The following is an 18,511-nucleotide window of genomic DNA, read 5'->3' as shown; positions in this document are numbered from 1 at the left end:
TGTTGGAAGGTGAACCTTCGGCCAAGTCTGAGGTCCAGAGAACTCTGGCAGAGGTTTTCATCCAGGATATCTCTGTATTTTACCGCATTCATGTTTCCTTCAATGGCAACCAGTTGTCATGTCCCTGCAGCAGAAAACCACCCTCATAGCATGATGCTGTACATCTGTTGGGATTGTATTGGGCAGGTGATGAGCAGTGCCTTGTTTTCTCCACACATACCGGTTAAAATTATCACCAAAAAGGTCTATCTTCGTCTCATCAGACTAGAGAATCTTATTTCTCATAGTCTGGGAGTCCTTCATGTGCTTTTTAGCAAACTCTATGCAAGCTTTCATATGTCTTGCACTGAGGAGAGGCTTCCGTCGGACCACTCTGCCATAAAGGCACGACTGGTGGAGGGCTGTAGTGACAGTTGACTTTGTGGAACTTTCTCCCATCTCCCTACTGCATCTCTGGAGCTCAGCCACAGTGATCTTGGGGTTTTTCTTTACCTCTATCACCAAGGCTCGTCTCCCATGATTGCTCAGTTTGGCTGGACGGCCAGGTCTAGGAAGACTTCTGGTGGTCCCAAACTTCTTCCATTTAAGGATTATGGAGGCCACTGTGCTCTTATGAACCTTGAGTACTGCAGAAATTCTGTTGTAACTTTGGCCAGATAAGTGACTTGCCACAATTCTGTCTCTGAGCTCCTTGGCCAGTTCCTTTGACCTCATGATTCTCACTTGGTCTGACATTCACTGTGAGCTGTGAGGTTTTATATAGACAGGTGTGTGCCTTTCCGAATCAAGTCCTATCATTTTAATTAAACACAGCTGGACTCAAATGAAGGAGTAGAACCATCTCAAGGAAGATCACAAGAAAATGGACAGCATGTGACTTAAATATGAGTGTCTGAGCAAAGGGTCTGAATACTTATGACCATGTGATATTTCAGTTTTTCTTTTTTATTATATTTGCAAAAATTTCTACATTTCAGTTTTTTTTCATTCAAGATGGGGTGCAGAGTGTACATTAATGTGAAAAAAATTAACTTTTTTGAATTTACCAAATGGCTGCAATGAAACAAAAAGTGAAAAATATAAAGGGATCTGAATACTTTCCGTACCGACTGTATCGGAGAGAGGAGGCAATTAAGGATCCCCGCCACCTCCTTACACTTGTACCTGACAAGCAAAGTATTAACCCTTTATTTTGACACAATATACCAATCCTGCAATAGCTGTAATTGACAATCTTAGTAAATAAAAAATGTTTGCATTTAATTCGCTATACTTGATTGAAAACATTTTTTTCATCGCTTCAAACAAAACTACTTGATACTTCTCAAACTTTATCCGTGCACAGGGGAGTGGTGTATCCAACAACCAGATCGAACATCATAGATATACAGTATTTGAAAAGGTGAACTATACCCACAAACTTTCTTAAATTACTGCAATGAAAAAAGAGCAGGTGTTCAAAGTGGTTGGTTTAGATGAAAGTCAGTTTTTATATTTCATTTGGATATCAAGGTCCCAAAGTGTGGAGGAAGAGTGTAGAGGCACACAATTCAAGCTGCTTAAGGTCTAGTGTGAAGTTTCCCCAATCGGTGATTTGGGGAGCCATGTCATATGCTGGTGTAGGTCCACTGTGTTTTATCAAGACCAAAGTCAGTGCAGCCGTTTAACAGGAAATTTTAGAGCTGCACATTGCCGTAGTCCGCAGAAAACAGGGCGAGCCCACCTTAAACATAATTATTGGATGCTGCTAAACTGTGCGGGTTTGGTAGGTTTTAAAGTGGAACCTATAAAAAATGCATGTAAAAATGCAGTTACTTTTTTAAGAGTATAATCAATGCTTTTATGTACTATAGAAAGCACTTAAAACATGGCTTTAACATACCTTTGCCTGACATTGCCATCTCCGTGTGCGGTTCCACCATTATTCCAAAGCAACATGCCCGCTGCCTTGGGGTCATGCTTTATTCTGAGCTTTTATTCACCCCCCACATCCGATCACTGGCTCGCTCTTCTTATTTGCATCTCTAAAACATTTCTAGAATTCGCCCTTTTCTTACTTTCGACTCTGCAAAAACTCTTACTGTTTCACTTATTCATTCTCGTCTGGCCTATTGTAACTCTCTACTAATCGGCCTCCCTCTTACCAAACTCTCCCCGCTCCAATCTGTCCAGAATGCTGCTGCCAGGATCATATTTGTCACCAACCATTACACCGATGCCTCTACCTTGTGCCAGTCATTACACTGGCTACCCATCCACTCCAGAATCCAGTACAAAACTACTATCCTCATCCACAAAGCACTTCATGGCTCAGCACCACCCTACATCTCCTCTCTGGTCTCAGTCTACCACCCTACGTGTGCCCTCCACTCCGCTAATGACCTCAGGTTAGCATCCTCAATAATCAGAACCTCCCACTCCCGTATCCAAGACTTTACACGTGCTGCGCCGATTCTTTGGAATGCACTACCCAGGTTAATAGAATTAATCCCCAATCCCCAGAGTTTTAATCGTGCCCTAAAAACTAATTTATTCAGATTGGCCTACCGCCTCAATGCATTAACCTAACTATTCCTGTGTGGCCCATTCAAAATAAAAAAAAAACAACCAACCATAATCAGGATCCTCGCATCATGTTCTCATTCACTTTATGCAGTATTAGCCCTCTGTGTCTGTACTGCTACATACTTAGGCAGTTAACTGGTTCATGCAGCTTTACATGAACACCCGATCCTTACACTATGGCTGGTCCAAATAACTAAAGCAATTGTTACCATCCACTTCTCGTGTCTCCCCTTTTCCTCATATTTTGTAAGCTTGCGAGCAGGGCCCTCATTCCTCTTGGTATCTATTTTGAACTGTGATTTCTGTTATGCTGTAATGTCTATTGTCTGTACAAGACCCCTCTATAATTTGTAAAGCGCTGCGGAATATGTTGGCGCTATATAAGTAAAATTATTATTATTATTATTTTAATTAGGTTTGTGCATCCCACTACTGACAATGGTAGTTTGGGCCAAGTTTCCCTTTTATGCTTAAATTTCATGAGAATTGGAGTTAGGTATAGTCTGTCATAGTCTTTCATTTGAGCCATTGTGTTTATACCTAAATATCTGAATTCAGAAACTACTTGTAAGTCGGAGTTAACAAACACAGGAAGGCATATTATCATTATTAACTAGTGGGAATAAGACTGATTTGTTGCAATTGATCTTTACACCCAAATATTCCCTGAATCTGTTCATTGTTTCCATTGCCACTGGTAAAGTATTAGAAGCCTATGACAAAAACAGTAAAGCATCATCAGCATAAAGGGCCACATTTTCTTTGATTACTCCCCTATAAAATACTACCATGCTTGAGTATCACCTAATAATTGTGTCAAGAGGTTCAGTGGCCAAATACAAAGAGTTCGGGGAACAGAAGACAAGCCTATCAAGTACCGCTACCAAGTTTGAAGATTTTTGAATTTTGTTTATTTATTATTAACCTAGCAACTGGTCTCCCATATAGAAATGTTATCCATGAGATGAAAACAGATGCCGTACCTACTTTTTCAAGTACTCTCCATAAAAATTCCCACTCAATGGAGTCAAACGCCTTTGTGGCATCCAATGAGCATTCTACAAAATTTCCCATGTTCTCTATTGGAATTTGGAGGTTAAGGTATAGTCTAAGGATGTTTCTCACTGTAGATCTAGCAGGCATAAAACACTATTTATCGGTATGTATCACTTTGGAGATCACCTTATTAAGTCTATTGGCTAATACTTTGGCAATTTTACCGAATTTGGAATTTTTTTCCCATTTTCCAGTACACGATATGGTAAAATCAATGGTGCCACTCAAAAGTACAACTCGTCCCGCAAAAAACAAGCCTTGACATGGCCATATTGACAGAAAAATGAAAAAGTTATGGCCTTGGGAAGAAGGGGAGCAAAAAGTGGAAACACAAAAACAAAAATACCTCTGTTCCTTTAAGGGGTTAAAAGCTTCCTGTAAAGTACAGTACTAAATAAATGCGGTAACAAAATATCTCCAAATCTCTTTGGGCAACCCATTTGAACCTGATGATTTGTTACTAGTCATAGAGGCCATTGCTAGCTGAATTTTTCCGGATAAAACATGGGGTAGGAAAATTTTCAAATATGTAGCCAGGTTTTGGATCCTAAAACATCATCTTTGTACGCTGCAGCTTAATCTTTGCTAATTCAGGTCTAGCCAGTGGATCACATGTTTGGGATGGTTGAACAAGAAAGTCTCTCCAAAAGCTGCCACTTTGAGTTTTGCCGGATAAAGCATGGAGTAGGGAATTTGCCAATACCGTAGCTGGCATTTTATATGCTGATACTGTATTCTTAGTTTTGAAACTTCAATGGAAAAAGGATATTTTTTGGGTCTTTAAAGGATAGGTCTCATTTGTAGTGTGCCGCTTTAATAATATCATGTCTGTCCTGGTAATAGAGCAGTTTATTCTGCGCCAAAGAGAATTTTTCAGCGAACTCAGTAGGATTATTTCTTTCAGATATTTCAGGGATACCTTTACATTATTTCTTCTGAGTCTATTTTCCATATTGTCCACCTTAGCAAGTATGACTGAGATCTGCTGGCTTTGCCTGGAGGAGTTTTATTCTATGTGGGGTATATTGTCCTTCAAGTCACTGATTCTTCCCTCTTCTGCTGAGATGTGGTCAGGCACTTTCTGGAGAGTCTGTCGCATGTATGAGGATTCCTCCTTCAGCAGGTCCATTTGGTTGTTAATTGAGGATACAGAGAGCTGCAGTAAGTTGCAGCCATTAGCACATCCTTCAGTGTATGTTCAGTAATCTGTTGGTCTGAATTATCCTGATCAGCTCCTGTACAGGGCTGTACAGCTATAGGGTCCCCAGCAATATATCCTGGTCTCTAGATTGCCACATAGGCCTTATAAGATGATCAATATTTTCTTCAGGTGGTGTGGGTGGCACTATTAGGGAAGAGGCCTTCCTGCCTGGTGACATTCTGGCAAAGGTGGCCAGTTTCACTCTGCACTGGCTGCAATAGCTTTTCCTTCTCTGGTGCACTGAAGACGCGCTGGCGCCATCTTGTATCTCTCTGTTTGCTGACAATGGCTTCTTGTGCTGTCTCCTTCCGATTCCCCTCTCCATGAACAAGTAGTTTGGCTACTGTGTGCTCATTGATTTAATAAAAAAATGCTCACATTTCCTCCGATCTCCTGCCGCACGGCATCCTCTTCTGAAGCAGGCAGCTGACTTCAGCATGAAAGCGACGGAAGCACATGACGTCACTGCCATGTACCCACAATCATGTGCACGGCAGCGGGTCTGTGCATCACAATAGACTACAGCGTAATGTGTGTCTGAAGACTCAAATACAACTGAATAGGGTTGAGCGAAACGGGTCGTTCATTTTCAAAAGTCGCCGACTTTTGGCAAAGTCGGGTTTCATGAAACCCGATCCGACCCCTGTGCGGGTCGGCCATGCGGTACGCGACTTTCGCGCCAAAGTCGCGTTTCAATGACGCGAAAAGCGCCATTTCTCAGCCAATGAAGGTAAACGCAGAGTGTGGGCAGCGTGATGACATAGGTCCTGGTCCCCACCATCTTAGAGAAGGGCATTGCAGTGATTGGCATGCTGTCTGCAGCGTCACAGGGGCTATAAAGGGGAGTTCCCGCCGACCGCCATGTTACTGCTGCTGATCTGAGCTTAGGGAGAGGTTGCTGCCGCTTCGTCAGAAGCAGGGATAGCGTTAGGCAGGGTCCATTAACCACCAAACCGCTTGTGCTGTAGCGATTTCCACTGCCCAACACCACCTTCGGTGTGCAGGGACAGTGGAAGCTACATTTTTTTTTTTTTTCCCCTCAGCGCTGTAGCTCATTGGGCTGCCCTAGAAGGCTCCCTGATAGCTGCATTGCTGTGTGTACACCGCTGTGCAAACCAACTGCTTTTTTCAAAGCACAAATCCTCTTGTTCCTTCCTTTCTGCACAGCTATCTTTTTGGTTTGTACACACTTTTTATTAAATTTGTGCATCAGTCCACTCCTTATTGCTGCCTGCCATACCTGGCTGAGATTACTGCAGGGAGATAGTAATTGAAGGACACTCCCTGTTTTTTTTTTTTTTTTTTGTGGGAGATTAAGATTGACATTTCTGCTAGAGTGCCATCCCTGTCTGTGTCATCTCTCACTCAGTGGGCCATAGAAAGCCTATTTATTTTTTTTGCTTGATTTGGGTTATAAAATCTACCTGAAAAAATCACTACATCAATCAGTGGGAGAAAAATATTGGCCTCAGGGCTTGTGTGCCACTCTTGACTCCTGTGTGCATCATCACTCACTCAGTGGGCCATAGAAAGCCTATTTATTTTTTGCTTGATTTTGGTTCTAAAATCGACCTGAAAAAATCACTACATCAATCAGTGGGAGAAAAATATTGGCCTCAGGGCTTGTGTGCCACTCCTGACTCCTGTGTGCATCATCACTCACTCAGTGGGCCATAGAAAGCCCATTTTTTTTTTTTTTTTGCTTTATTTGGGTTATAAATTCTACCTGAAAAAATCAATAAATCAATCAGTGGGAGATTAATATTGGCCTTTGGGCTTGTGTGCCAGTCCTAAGCGTGCCATCTCTCTCTCTCAGATAGTGGGCCATAGAAAGCCTATTTATTTATTTTTTTTTTATTGGGTTTATAAATTTTCCCTGGAAAAAAAAAAAAAAGTGGGAGATTAATATTGGCCTCTGGGCTTGTGTGCCAGTCCTGAGCGTGCCATCTCTCTCACAAATAGTGGGCCATAGAAAGCCTATTTTTTTTTTTTTTTTTGGTTTTATAAATTCTCCCTTAAAAAAAAAAGGGAGATTAATATTGGCCTTTGGGCTTGTGTGCCAGTCCTAAGCGTGACATCTCTCTCTCTCTCAGATAGTGGGCCATAGAAAGCCTATTTATTATTTTTTTTATTGGGTTTATAAATTTTCCCTGGAACAAAAAAAAAAAAGTGGGAGATAAATATTGGCCTCTGGGCTTGTGTGCCACTCCTGACTCCTGTGTGCGTCATCTCTCACTCAGTGGGCCATAGAAAGCCTTTTTTTGTTTTATTTGTTTTCTAAATTCTCCCTGAAAAAATCATTTTATTTTCTTTGGTTTCTAAATTCTTCCTGAAAAAATCATTTTATTCTATTTTTTTTTTTTCTAAAGTCTCCCTGAAAAAAAAACAAAAAAACAACAAATCAGTGGAAGATTAATATTGCCCTTTCTGCTTGTGTGCCAGTCTTGACTCCTGGGTGTGCCATCTCTCTCTCTCTCTCCAATTGTGGGCCATAGAAAGCCTATTATTTTTTTAGCTTGATTTGGGTTCCAAAATCTACCTGAAATAATCACTACATCAATCAGTGGGAGATAAATATTGGCCTCTGGGCTTGTGTGCCACTCCTGACTCCTGTGTGCGTCATCTCTCACTCAGTGGGCCATAGAAAGCCTTTTTTTGTTTTATTTGTTTTCTAAATTCTCCCTGAAAAAATCATTTTATTTTATTTGGTTTCTAAATTCTTCCTGAAAAAATCATTTTATTCTATTATTTTTTTTTCCTAAAGTCTCCCTGAAAAAAAAAAAAAATCAAATCAGTGGGAGATTAATATTTACATTTGTGCTTCAGTGACAGTCCTGCGTGTGTGGCATCTCTCTCATTTGTTGCCACCAACAACAGAGTGTGTAACATTGTGCCTGATTTTCGTTGTGGTCTCACTCACCTGTAAAGGGGTAGCTAAAACATACTGAAGTTATAGCTCACCGTGTAATTTGTGTGACAGCAACAAATACCGTTAGTTTGTTTACGTTTTTAAAACAATGAGGAAGTATGGTGGAAGAGGTCGTGGCCGGGGGCATTCATTGTCAGCTGGTAATGAGGGTAGTGGTAGTGGTGGAGCATCAGCTGGTCGTGGGAAAAAAAATATTGCACCTAAGTCTGGAGCTGTGGAGCCAGGTTCGTTGTCTGGCTACACAAGGCCTCGAACGCTCCCTTTTCTGGGAGTAGGAAAACCGCTTTTAAAGCCGGAGCAGCAAGAGCAAGTTTTGGCTTATCTTGCTGACTCAGCCTCTAGCTCTTTTGCCTCCTCTCGTGAAACTGGTAAATGTCAAAGCAGCGCGTCGTTAGTGGATGTTCACGGTCAGGGACAAGTCGCTTCCTTGTCCTCTTCAGCAAAAACAACAACAGAGAAGAATGCAGCAGGTGACACAACGGGTTACTCCATGGAGCTCTTTACACATACCGTCCCTGGCTTAGAAAGTGAAGCAGTTAACAGTCCATGCCCATTACAAGTTGAATCTGACATGGAGTGCACTGATGCACAGCCACAGCCAGACTACTATGCTGGTCCTTTGACTCAGACCACAACATTGCCCTCGCAGGGTGCTGATCAAGAATCAGACCCTGATGAGACTATGTTGCCCCATCACGAACGCTATACCACCGACCGACACGGTGACACAGACGAAGTTGCACACGAGCTACAAGAAGAGGTAATAGATGACCCAGTTCTTGACCCCGATTGGCAGCCATTGGGGGAACAGGGTGCAGGCGGCAGCAGTTCTGAAGCGGAGGAGGAGGGGCCGCAGCAGGCATCAACATCGCAACAGGTTCCATCTGCCGGGCCCGTATCTTGCCCAAAACGCGTGGCAAAGCCAAAACCTGTTGGAGGACAGCGTGGCCATCCGGTTAAAGCTCAGTCTGCAATGCCTGAAAAGGTATCCGATGCTAGAAAGAGTGCAGTCTGGCATTTTTTTAAACAACATCCAATTGATCAGCGCAAAGTCATCTGTCAAAAATGTTCAACTACCTTAAGCAGAGGACAGAATCTGAAAAGTCTCAATACAAGTTGCATGCATAGACATTTAACCACCATGCATTTGCAAGCCTGGACTAACTACCAAACGTCCCTTAAGGTTGTAGCACCCTCGGCCAATGAAGCTAGTCAGCAACGCATCATCCCTTCCGGCAGTGTAGGGCCACCATTTTCCACACCACCTGCAGTATCTGTGCAGGTTTCTTTGCCAGGCCAAAGCAGTCAGGGTCAGGGAATCACCAGTTTCGTAGTAGGAAACACTGCATCTAGGGCACCGGTGGCAACAATACCATCTCCCACCGTCTCTCAGTCTGCCATGTCCACCGGCACCCCCGCTAGTTCCACGATCTCCAGCTCTTCAGTCCAGCTCACCCTACATGAGACTATGGTTAGAAAAAGGAAGTACTTAGCCTCGCATCCGCGTACACAGGGTTTGAACGCACACATAGCTAGACTAATCTCGTTAGAGATGATGCCCTACCGGTTAGTTGAAAGCGAAGCTTTCAAAGCCCTGATGGACTACGCTGTACCACGCTACGAGCTACCCAGTCGACACTTTTTTTCCAGAAAAGCCATCCCAGCCCTCCACCAGCATGTTAAAGAGCGCATCGTCCATGCACTCAGGCAATCTGTGAGCACAAAGGTGCACCTGACAACAGATGCATGGACCAGTAGGCATGGCCAGGGACGTTACGTGTCCATCGTGGCACACTGGGTAAATGTGGTGGATGCAGGGTCCACAGGGGACAGCAAGTTTGGGACAGTTCTGCCTAGCCCACGGTCTAGGAAACAATTGGCTGTAGCCGTTCGCACCCCCTCCTCCTCCTCTTCGTCCTCCTGCATAAGCGAGAGCTCGTCCACAGACCGCAGTCGCACAACCACTCCATCCGCAGCTGCCACTGTTGCACACCAGGTCTCCCATTATGGGGCAGCTACTGGCAAACGTCAGCAGGCTGTATTGGCTATGGAGTGTTTGGGCGACAACAGACACACCGCGGAAGTTCTGTCCGAGTTCTTGCAGAAAGAAACGCAGTCGTGGCTGGGCACTGTAGATCTTGAGGCAGGCAAGGTAGTGAGTGATAACGGAAGGAATTTCATGGCTGCCATCTCCCTTTCCCAACTGAAACACATTCCTTGCCTGGCTCACACCTTAAACCTGGTGGTGCAGTGCTTCCTGAAAAGTTATCCGGGGTTATCCGACCTGCTCCTCAAAGTGCGTGGACTTTGCTCACATATCCGCCGTTCGCCCGTACACTCCAGCCGTATGCAGACCTTTCAGCGTTCTTTGAACCTTCCCCAGCATCGCCTAATCATAGACGTTGCAACAAGGTGGAACTCAACACTGCACATGCTTCAGAGACTGTGTGAACAGAGGCGGGCTGTTATGTTTTTGTGGGAGGATACACATACACGGGCAGGCAGTAGGATGGCAGACATGGAGTTGTCAGGTGTGCAGTGGTCGAAGATTCAAGACATGTGCCAAGTCCTTCAGTGTTTTGAGGAATGCACACGGCTGGTTAGTGCAGACAACGCCATAATAAGCATGAGCATCCCCCTAATGCGTCTGCTGATGCAAAGTTTGACGCACATAAAGGATCAGGCGTCTGCAGCTGAGGAAGAGGAAAGCCTTGATGACAGTCAGCCATTGTCTGGCCAGGGCAGTGTACAGGACGAGGTAGCGGGCGAAGAGGAGGAGGAGGACGAGGAGGATGATGGGGATGATTATATTTTTAATGAGGAAGCTTTTCCGGGGCCACTGGAAATTGGTGGCGCGGCAAGGCCGGGTTCTGGTTTTTTGAGGGACACAAGTGACGTGGATTTGCCTGAAACTGCCCCTCAACCAAGCACAACCGCAGATTTGAGAACTGGAACTTTGGCCCACATGGCGGATTATGCCTTACGTATCCTCAAAAGGGACACACGCATAACTAAAATGATGAATGATGACGATTACTGGTTGGCCTGCCTCCTTGATCCTCGCTATAAAGGCAAATTGCAAAATATAATGCCACATGAGAACTTGGAACTAATATTAGCAACCAAACAATCAACTCTTGTTGACCGTTTGCTTCTGGCATTCCCTGCACACAGCGCCCGTGATCGTTCTCACACGAGCTGCAGGGGCCAGCAGACCAGAGGAGTTAGAGGGGCAGAAATCAGAAGTGGCGTTGGCCAGAGGGGTTTTCTGACCAGGTTGTGGAGTGATTTTGCTATGACCGCAGACAGGACAGGTACTGCAGCATCAATTCAAAGTGACAGGAGACAACATTTGTCCAGTATGGTTACAAACTATTTTTCATCCCTTATCGATGTTCTCCCTCAACCGTTATTCCCATTTGATTACTGGGCATCAAAATTAGACACCTGGCCAGAATTGGCAGAATATGCATTGCAGGAGCTTGCTTGCCCGGCAGCTAGTGTCCTATCAGAAAGAGTATTCAGTGCTGCATGTTCAATACTAACAGAAAAAAGGACTCGTCTGGCTACCCAAAATGTAGATGATCTAACCTTCATTAAAATGAACCACAACTGGATTTCGAAATCTTTTGCCCCACCTTGCCCAGCTGACACCTAGCTTTCCTATGAAAAGGTCTTGCCTGTGGACTATTCTGAATGCCTTTTCCAATCTCGTAATTTTCTGCACCTGATTGTCCAGCATACGACATGTTTACACCTCACTAAATGGCCAAACTCCCCACACGGGGCCGTGGTATCGACATTTGGCGACAGCACCCGTGAGAGTGCAGTTTGTCTGAAGAGGTGGGTGAGCCCGCTTTTGGTCGATGGCACTGCCACTGGGTCCCTCCTAGTACAATAAAGTGTCTCTGGCGGTGGTGGTGCGCACCCAACGTCAGACACACCGTTGTAATATGAGGGGTCCTGGGCCTGTACCGCCGGCCACAAGACAGTTTCCCCCCACCCCAGCTCAAACAGTGCTCTACCACTTGCAAAATTATCTCACAGCTCCACCAATGTTTAGTCTATGCGCTGACATCCTTCAATGCCTGCCACTGACAATACCATTGTATTGACATTTTTGTTATGTTAGGCCTTCGATGCCTGTCTGTGGTCACTCCTTCCACTAGGCCTCCACTGACCACACCACTGCTGCCCGTGTACTCCTGGAACCAATTTAAAATTGCCTACAGCCATGTGTTATTATTTTAGGCCTTCGATGCCTGTCTGCGGTGACTCCTTCCACTAGGCCTCCACTGACCACACCACTGCTGCCCGTGTACCCCTGTAACCAATTTAAAATTGCCTACAGCCATGTGTTATTATTTTAGGCCTTCGATGCCTGTCTGCGGTCACTCCTTCCACTAGGCCTCCACTGACCACACCACTGCTGCCCGTGTACCCCTGGAACCAATTTAAAATTGCCTACAGCCATGTGTTATTATTTTAGGCCTTCGATGCCTGTCTGCGGTGACTCCTTCCACTAGGCCTCCACTGACCACACCACTGCTGCCCGTGTACCCCTGGAACCAATTTAAAATTGCCTACAGCCATGTGTTATTATTTTAGGCCTTCGATGCCTGTCTGCGGTGACTCCTTCCACTAGGCCTCCACTGACCACACCACTGCTGCCCGTGTACCCCTGTAACCAATTTAAAATTGCCTACAGCCATGTGTTATTATTTTAGGCCTTCGATGCCTGTCTGCGGTGAATCCTTCCACTAGGCCTCCACTGACCACACCACTGCTGCCCGTGTACCCCTGGAACCAATTTAAAATTGCCTACAGCCATGTGTTATTATTTTAGGCCTTCGATGCCTGTCTGCGGTGACTCCTTCCACTAGGCCTCCACTGACCACACCACTGCTGCCCGTGTACCCCTGTAACCAATTTAAAATTGCCTACAGCCATGTGTTATTATTTTAGGCCTTCGATGCCTGTCTGCGGTCACTCCTTCCACTAGGCCTCCACTGACCACACCACTGCTGCCCGTGTACCCCTGGAACCAATTTAAAATTGCCTACAGCCATGTGTTATTATTTTAGGCCTTCGATGCCTGTCTGCGGTCACTCCTTCCACTAGGTTTCCTCTCCATTGCTTCGATCTTCCGGCTCTCGTTTAGTAGTTGTTGGAAACTACGCTGCATTAGGCCTACAAATTGGGTATGGGGTGTAGAGAGATGGTGTGTTACACTCCAAGGTGTTCCCCAGGTTTCCTCTCCATTGCTTCGATCTTCCGGCTCTCGTTTAGTAGTTGTTGGAAACTACGCTGCATTAGGCCTACAAATTGGGTATGGGGTGTAGAGAGATGGTGTGTTCCACTGTAGAGAGATGGTGTGTTCCACTCCAAGGTGTTCCCCAGGTTTCCTCGCCAATGCTTCGATCATCATGCTCTCGTTTAGTAGTTGTTGGAAACTACGCTGCATTAGGCCTACAAATTGGGTATGGGGTGTAGAGAGATGGTGTGTTCCACTCCAAGGTGTTCTCCAGGTTGCCTTTCCTGAACTTCTATCTTCAGGCTCTCATTAAATTGTGGTTAAACGGAACAACTGCATTTGGCGTACTAGTTGGTTTGGGGCCTACTATCGGTGTCTGCCGCTCCTTGCTGTTCTCCTGGTTTCCTGTCCTGAAATTCCGTTTTCAGGCGCTCGTTAAGTAGTTGTTAATGTTAGACTGCATTTGGCCTACTAGTTGGGTTGGGGCCTACTATCGGTGTCTGCCACTCCTTGCTGTTCTCCTCCACTGAACAAAGCTGTGCCGCCTGTTTACTACTGTTGCCAATTTTGAACTGCATTTCGACTACTTACTGATTTGGGCCTACCCTCTGTGTCAGCCTCTCATTCCAGTTGTCCTCCACTGCAATGCCCCCTGATTAGTCCTGTGTTACCAATTTTGAACTGCATTTAGCCCACTTTATTCTTTGGGCCTATATCTGTGTTTCCTCCTCATCCTGCCCATTGCCCAGCCAGTGATAGATGAGTCTGCTGGTACATTGACCCATAATGCAACATTTCCCGTGCACGCTACACTGCAAGATTGTGACCCTGCTGAAAGTCAGGTCCCCCTTCCCGCATACCATACCACCTTACACGGGGACAAACAGGAAGGTGCAGATGAAAGTGCAGGTTCGATCATCAGGTGGGGGAGGAATACTAGTTGGCGACGTCACTGGCACAGGGCCTCTCATGGTACGCAAAAGTGTTGCTGCCGGTGGGAGGCGCCCCCGCCGTGCAAACACACCGCTGTACTTTGAGGGGCCCTGTGCCAGTGCCAATGCCAACGAGTGGGCCCCCCCTGCTTGCTCAGGTTCACAGCACTTGCAAAGTTGAAATACTTACCTCTCCCTGCTCCACTGCCGTGACGTGGTCCAGATTTCCTGGGCCCACTAATTACTTGAACCAGCCCTACCCACCACAACTTTAGCCAAATGACCCCCAATTTCAAATGCCTTCCAATTATTATAAGGTAAATTACGCTTGACAAGCTTCATTAAGAAGAATAGATGGTTTTGACATTAAAATGGGCACTCTAGGTGTTTTCCTGGCCCCCACTCACTGCCGACTATGCTGCCCCATTGACTTGCATTGGGTTTCGTGTTTCGGTCGATCCCGACTTTACGTCATAATCGGCCGATTTCACTCGACCCGACTTTTGAGATAGTCGGGTTTCGCGAAACCCGGCTCGACTCTAAAAAGGTCAAGGTCGCTCAACTCTACAACTGAAGTAAATGTCAGCGTCGACAAGCCCTTCATCTTCGGGCCCAGTCGATGACCTTGGAAGTTACGCCAATGGGTATGGGCCTATAACTGCTGTTTCACATTGTTTTGGCCAGTAAAGGCTAAAAAAGTTATTCAAAAAACAATTAATGGACTTTCATTACTACAATATTCTTTAGCATCATCATCACTTTCATGAAAATTAAGTTTTTGTGCATTGACTGGTGTGACTTTCTTTGTTATAATACTGTGCAGGGTTGGGCCCTGCCCAGAACTTGGCTCAAAAAGATGAAGCATTTACAAAAAAAACAAAATAATAGGTTTCATGGTTATAGTTTTCATTTCCATCATCATAATTTTTTGTGACTATTATGAATTTGTATGCATCGACCGGTAGAACATTGACAGTACCTTGGGCTCCTTCAAGGAATGAGAACATTAAAAAACTGTTTTAGTGTTATTTTTGTAATTGGTAGGAGAGTGTAATTGAGCCAAGTAATAAAACCTTATTCAATGTTACCCATGGTCTTGAAACTATCGTAGATGCAGAAAGCGTTATACAAAATTGATAATGCAGACAGTGACACAAAAATGTTTGGCTGTCCTCAAGTCTTGTCCCCTGCATACATCATTTACAAAATGCATGGTTAACCCCTTAAAGGGAACCTGTCACCCCCAAAATCAAAGATGACCTAAGCCCACCGTCATCTGGGGCTTATCTACAGCATTCTGTGATACTGTAGATAAGCCCCCATTCTGGTGATGTGGTGGCCCGCAGTCAATGTCACGGCCACCAGAGCTGCAGCGTGAAGACAAGAATATGACGTCATCCTATGAAGATGGGAGGCCCCGGACCGGACCACGACGCCCATCGGACCAGACCGCAGTGGGAACGCCCTTGGGTGAGTATAATATAACGTCTTTTTCTCTTCTTTCAGGATACATCGGGGGCTTATCTACAGCATTCCAGAATGCTGTAGATAAGCCCCTGATGAAAGTGGGCTTAGCTCATTTTGGGGGTGACAGGTTCCCTTTAATGTTCATGTAGCCCTTTCAAAGTGGATGATGGGAGTGAGTGTATTCTTACAAGTCTTGGTGAGCAACTTCCCTTCACAGCAGTCAGGATGCTATCCTCCTGTGGAGTTAGCTAAATATGTAGAAGAAAAGTGTAATGCTAGTCAGTACTCAATGTGAGGCAGGATAGTCAAGAGGTCTGGGGTCAGTACCAAGAGGACTTGGAAAAGACAAATGAAAAAGACAAAAGTATAGTTAGATCACAATCCGAAGTCATAGCCTCAGGAATATAGTGGATTAAGACAATGGGGCAAGTCAAATGGATGGTCAAAGGTAAATCCAAGGTTAGCAATGGATATCAGAATATAACTCAGCGCACAGAGCAAACACACACCATTTAATCAAAGCAACAATTGACAATGTTATGACCATTGTCAGAGTGCTAAATAGCCCTGCAATCATCCAGAAAGGACACCTGTAGGAGAGCCTACAGACCCAGCTAGACAGGACAGCTGAGCTCTCATTCAAAATACACCCCTTTTTCAGATTGGGCGGTTGAGCTGTCACTCACAATATTGACAGCTCAGCAAGCCCTATATCCCTTAGAAAGGCAGAGCAATCATTCACAGTATCCATAGGATAACATGAGTGGTGTAATGAAGACAGGACCTCCTTTTCTGGGAAATTATGGAATTTTCGAGAATCAAATATTTTTGTACCTCGTACTCTAAACTGTCATTGACAGAAACCGGAGGCTGCGGGGATGAGGGAGATAAAATCAAAAGAACAAACTCCTTTAGCAGTGAGCTATGGAACACATTCGGGATGCGAAAAGATGGAGGGAGTTATCTAAATGCCACTGGATTACCCTCCTCCGAAATCTCAAAAGGGCCAATTATCTTAGGAATCAACTTCACTGATGGCACTTCCAATTTTATATTTTTAGTTGACAACAAAACCTGTTTTGAATGTGGGATCCTCCGAGAGTTTCCTATTGTCCTTCCGTTTCTGGCGAATCTGACTCACCCCAATATTCTTCTGAACCTCCCTCCAGGTATCCCCATGTTTCTGTATAGCAACCTCTACTCCAGGACACCCAGAACTCATCCTAGAGAATTCACCAAATTGGGGAAAAAAAATAAAAGGGCTAAAAACTATAATCACAAAGAGGTGATATAATGAGTGGGCCCATAACAAATATAATGGAAGTCTACAGCTGCAGAGGCACATTCTAATTATAGTGGGTATTGTGACCACCCTTTCAGACAACAATGCTTTTACTATATAAAATGACTATACAAAGGCCAAGACCAATATTATTAGCCTACGTTGACCACATACAGTAGTAGTGTAGAAAGTAAGCCCCCAAGGGCAAGGTCCTCTTCCCTCTGTACCAGTCTGTCATTGTTAGTTTTGTTTACTGTAAGTGATATTTGTATTTTGATGTAACCCCTTCTCATGTACAGCACCATGGAATTAATGGTGCTATATAAATAAATAATAATAATAGTGCATACCAGGTTTGTATAAAGTATTACAGTATAGGTAAATCCAGTGACTCACAGGTGTCAGCTTTTCTAATTTACTTTTTTTCCATCTGGCCAAGATCACCCTAAGGACTTGTTCCAACCATGACTAGTTTCTGCAAACTTTGCAACATAGACACATTTGACTTCACAAATGTTCAGCACTACCTTTTCCCAACTGCTGATACCCCCAAGTCTATTCCTCATGCTACCCTATTTGTGCCTTATGCACAGGGCTCCCATATACTTAAAACATACAGTAATGGTGATAACGTTATGTTTACTTCCAAGTTATAGTTCTACAAATCTTGGTAGTAAGCCAAATGGGCCACTTTAACAAGTAGTGACCCCAAGCCGCAGCAAAAAGAGCTACTGTATGAAAGAACAAAAACCTACAAAATATGACTGTAGATATACAGTACATTTAATTGGGTCATTTTTATTAGTCATGATATAAAGAATACAATAAAAATATAATTAAAATAGTAGATGACAACGCCTAAAAATGGTGCCCATTGGGGTACACAAGGTCAGAAAAAAATGATACAGAAAAGTAATAAATCTGCTTACGGAACTTACAGAGGTATATCTGGCCCAATTAATAAATTACATCACAGTAATACATAATATAGTGATCAATATAAAATAGTGATGAGCAAGCATGCTTGGATAAGGTGTTATGTGAGCCTGCTCGAGTCCTAATGGAGCATCTTGGATGTGCTCAAATACTATGTTTGAGTCGCCATGGCTGCATGTCTCGCGGCTGTTTCTTAGGCAATCCCTGCATGTATTGCATCTGTTGAATAGCCACGAGACATGCAGCCCTGGTGAATCAACATAGTATTCGAGCACAGTGAAGATGCTCTATTAGCACTCGGGCAGGCTCGCATAACACGATATCCGAGCACGCTCGCTCATTACTAATATAGAACAATATAAACCAATGGTGTCATAGAAAAACTGAGAATAAATGAGTATAATACCCATATGGTGTGGTGAATAATTAATATGTTTAGCTATTATGCATAGTGCCTCTCAACAAGTATGGCTGACCACAGAATATGGGTAAGAGAAATATTTATGCTGCTACATACTAGGAGTATAAAGGTATTCATATGCGCCATCATATTGATGGATAAATATCATAAACAATAGAGACCACAGAAAGATAGTTAAGGTTTAGTAGATGATGTCCTATGACATGTATTTGTACTACAACATATCTCTTTCTACCACCCACATTCTGTGGTCAGACATACTTGTTGACAAGTACATATTAGCACAACAGCTAAACATTAATTATTCACCACACCGAATGGGTATTATCAGAGGCATAGCTAGATGTTCAGCTCAGGGGGCAAAACATTTGAGTGGGCTCAAACACTAATTCCAACTATGGTGGCACACCCTAACTGTTGGTACAAGGGAACCTCAGCAGAGGACTGAGCTGTTACTGAAAAAATAAA

The 18,511-nt window shown here is 44.2% G+C and overlaps 1 protein-coding gene across 1 annotated transcript in view; it reads left to right on the top strand.

The window, feature by feature from the left end:
* Positions 1-18,511, top strand: part of TBXA2R (thromboxane A2 receptor) — a 226,653-nt gene that overhangs the window by 17,325 nt on the left and 190,817 nt on the right. The window lies entirely within an intron of this gene.

This window comes from Ranitomeya imitator, chromosome 1 (assembly GCF_032444005.1).
Source record: "Ranitomeya imitator isolate aRanImi1 chromosome 1, aRanImi1.pri, whole genome shotgun sequence".
Lineage (NCBI taxonomy): Eukaryota > Metazoa > Chordata > Amphibia > Anura > Dendrobatidae > Ranitomeya > Ranitomeya imitator.
Note: the sequence above shows the minus strand (reverse complement) of the source record. Positions and strands in the feature narration are given on the sequence as shown.